Source organism: Mobula birostris, chromosome 13 (genome assembly GCF_030028105.1).
Source record: "Mobula birostris isolate sMobBir1 chromosome 13, sMobBir1.hap1, whole genome shotgun sequence".
NCBI classification, from domain to species: domain Eukaryota; kingdom Metazoa; phylum Chordata; class Chondrichthyes; order Myliobatiformes; family Myliobatidae; genus Mobula; species Mobula birostris.
Genome location: NC_092382.1, coordinates 76,204,472 through 76,207,991, shown reverse-complemented (window position 1 = coordinate 76,207,991; position 3,520 = coordinate 76,204,472). Strand labels below are relative to the sequence as shown.

The 3,520-nt window shown below is 44.7% G+C and overlaps 1 non-coding gene across 1 annotated transcript; it reads right to left on the bottom strand.

Annotated features, from left to right (window-relative positions):
- Positions 1 to 1,348: 1,348 nt before the first annotated feature.
- On the bottom strand, positions 1,349 to 1,442 carry trnai-uau (transfer RNA isoleucine (anticodon UAU)). The gene is made up of 2 exons: positions 1,405 to 1,442; positions 1,349 to 1,384 (listed from the first exon to the last, which is right to left on the bottom strand). It is a non-coding gene; the product is annotated as a tRNA-Ile (tRNA).
- Positions 1,443 to 3,520: the final 2,078 nt, after the last annotated feature.

Genomic DNA, 3,520 nt, shown 5'->3' with positions numbered 1-3,520 from the left:
GAGGGATGGAGCCAAGAGCTGGACAGGGGATTGGTAAAGGGATATGAGAGGGTCATGGGACAGGAGGCCCAGGGAGAAAGGAAAGGGGAAGGGTGAAGCCCATGGGCGAAGGGTATAGTGAGAGGGACAGAGGGAGAAAAAGGAGAGAGAGAAAAATACACACACACACACACACAGACACACACACACGTGTGTGTGTGTGTGTGTGTGTGTGTATTCTTTTTCTCCCTCTCCTTTTTCTCCCTCGCTCTCCTGTCTTCTCCTATCATTTTGGATCTCCCCCTTCCCCTACCACGAGGTTGCGCTCCAGCTCACGGACTAAATTCAACGGCGCCTTTAAGATTTCTCACCCTGTCTCTCTCGTCCGTTCTCATCACCTCAGATTACAAGTTAATTGAAAGTAACTGAACAACGTGCCGATACACTTATAGACAACAGGACGCGTTACAAGCCGGAATTACTTGTGAGATGATACCAGTTGTAGAATAATGAATCACGGCCAATCGTCACACCGAATCCACACTAACACCAGACACACCATCACACTGATATTTCACTGATGATCATGTTCCAATCTGACCCGTCGGATCGCAACCAGACAAAGACATGAAAGGCCAGTTATACGACCGATTGTGAAGGAAATTTATATTGGGAACAACAACCTTCAGGCAAGTAGATCAAATCAAGGTCGCAGTGGAGGGATCGCATTGCAACTAGAGGGATCTGACCATTGGAAATGGAAGATCAGCACGTCAGTAGAATCAGGGGAGGTGTCCTCTCTTTAGCAGAGGCTTGGTGAACACGGGAATGTGAGAATTATTTTATAATTCTGTCCTGAAATAGTGGAGCTTCATGTTGAGAGAGAGGGATAGAGGTATCAGCATCTCGATACCATTTCTGGCCATTGAGGCCACGATTAATATCTCTTTTGTTCGCGTGGGCCTGAAACAATTCGCCGTTGTAAGTAAACATTGCGCTTAATCGACAGCACAGCGAACCAAGGTGAGGTGCAATTACAGTGTTTCTGAGGCATGGCTTCAGGAAAGGTCGGGTTCGTTGTTTCACTGTTTGGTTCATTGAATTGAGAAGACAGGAATGTGTTGGGCTTGTGATGTCCTGATTCAACAAAGAAATCGCCTGTTCAGGCACGTTCAACAAAGGGAAGTGAGGCTACGCGTGTTGAGCGAGAGAAGCAAACAGGGAGAATGTTTGCAGCCCCGCGGGCACATGCCTTTTAGTGAATAAGGTCAAAGGTGCATCGCTTCGAAGTTAAATGCAAGTAATAAACAGGGTGCTCAGCTTGAAAAACGCCCAGTCACCTGGGCGTTGCAAGCATTAAAATCACAAGTGCTCTAGGTGAGGCTCGAACTCACAGCCTCGGCATTTCTCCGCCGTGTACTGCCATATAAGTACCGCGCGCTAACCGATTGCGCCACTAGAGCCCAGCGCTGCAAACACTTGGTTGTAAATATCTGGAAAGGAAAACTGGAAGACATTCCAATATCATGGAGCAAACAGCACAGAAATATACTTGAAAAGGCCGTTCGGCCCACAGTGTATTGCCGTGACATCTAAACAGCAAATCAAAGATACTCAAACTCTAATCCCTCCTTCCTACCATGTCCATATCCCTCGATCTTCCTGACATCCATGTGGATATCGAGTCATCAAAAGTGCGTATCAAATACCACCTATAAATTTGCTAATGATGCAAATATTGTAGGTAGAATCTCAGATGGAGAAGAGAGGGCCTACGGGACTGAGATATGCCAACTAGCGGAGTGGTGTTGCAGCAACAACCTGGCACTGAACATCAACAAGACGAAAGAGGTGAGTGCGGACTTCAGGAAGGGTAAGACGGAGGAACACATTCCAATCCTCATAGAGGGATCAGAAGCGGAGACAGTGAGCAGTTTCAAGTTCCTGGGCGTCAAGATCTCTGAGGACTTATCCTGGTCACCACAGATCGATGCAGTTATAAAGAAGGCAAGAAAACGTCTATATTTCATCAGGAGTTTGAAGAGATTTGTTATGTCAACCAATGCACTGAAAAGCTTCTATAGATGTACATTGGGAAGCATTCTGACAGGCTGCATCGCTGTCTGGTACGGGGAGTGGGGCTACTGCACACAACCGAAAGAAGCTGCAGAGGTTTGTAAAATTTATTCTTCTCCATCGTGGATACTAGCCTACGAAGTACACAGGACATCTTCCAGGAGCGGTGCCTCAGAAAGCGTCCACTATTAAGGACCTCCAGCAGCCAGGACATGCCCTTTTCTCACTGTTACCATCAGACAGGAGGCACAGAAGGTACACACTCAGCGATTCAGAAACAGGTTCTTCCGCTCCACCATCCGATTCTTAAATGGACATTGAACCCATAAACACTACCTCTATTTTCAAATATATATTATTTCTGCTTTTTTACACAATTTTTAATCTATTCGATATACGTATACTATCATTGATTTACTTATTTATTATTATTTATTTTCTTCTTCGATATTATGTATTACTCTGAACTGCTGCTGCTAAGCTACAAAATTTCACGACACATGCCGGCGATAATAAACCCGATTCTTTTTCTGAATTCTGATTCTGATCTCTTTAAAGCCTCTAATGTTTTTGTTTCTACCACCGTACCGGGCAGTGCACTCCAGGCATCCACCACTCTGATCAAAAAAGCTTGACCTTGACATCTCCCCAGAATCTACCTCCTCCCATCCTCAATGCATGTCATCTGGTATTAGTTACTTCAACCCTGGGAAACCGACACACCCTGTCTACTCTAAATCTTCACCTCATAATCTTCTAAACCTTTACTAGATCTTCTCTCAGCTCCCGGTGCTCCAGAGAAAACAAACCATGTTAATCCAACCTTCCATACACACACACATACCCTTTAAACCCGGCCGCATCCAGGTAAACCTCCTCTTCAACCTCTTCAAAACCTGAACTTCCTTCCTACAGTAGGGTGACGAGAATTGCATGTAATACTCCAGAAATAGCCTAATCAGAGTTTTATAAATCTGCAACATAACCCCTTCACTTTTGAACTTAAGGCTTGGACTAATAAGAGCAAGTTTCATCTTATAAAAGCAAGGTTGATCGATGAACCTCCTTATCGATCTTCGCTTTCAGCTCAAGCGGGTATAACTTCAGGTTAAAAGGTACATTTATTATCAAATTTTACAAATCTTCTTCTAATTCGGTTGGAAATGAAACCACGAGGGAAACAAAAGGCGGCAGGATCATCAACGCACATATCCCCCACCGCAGACGGAGATTAAAGTCCTGATATCAGTGGATTCAGCATTAATCGGGAACTCGGGATCAACCGCGTAGACAAGTATTCCGTAGATTGAGCAGCCAAACTCAGTGTGTTTATTGTTACAATGTTTCTCGTTGTGAACAATGAAAGTACAGTAACCTCGGCCGGCAAATGTCCAATTAAATCGTCGCGTCATTGCATTACGTCAGAATGGAACAAAGAACGTCAACACATTACGCAACATCCTCT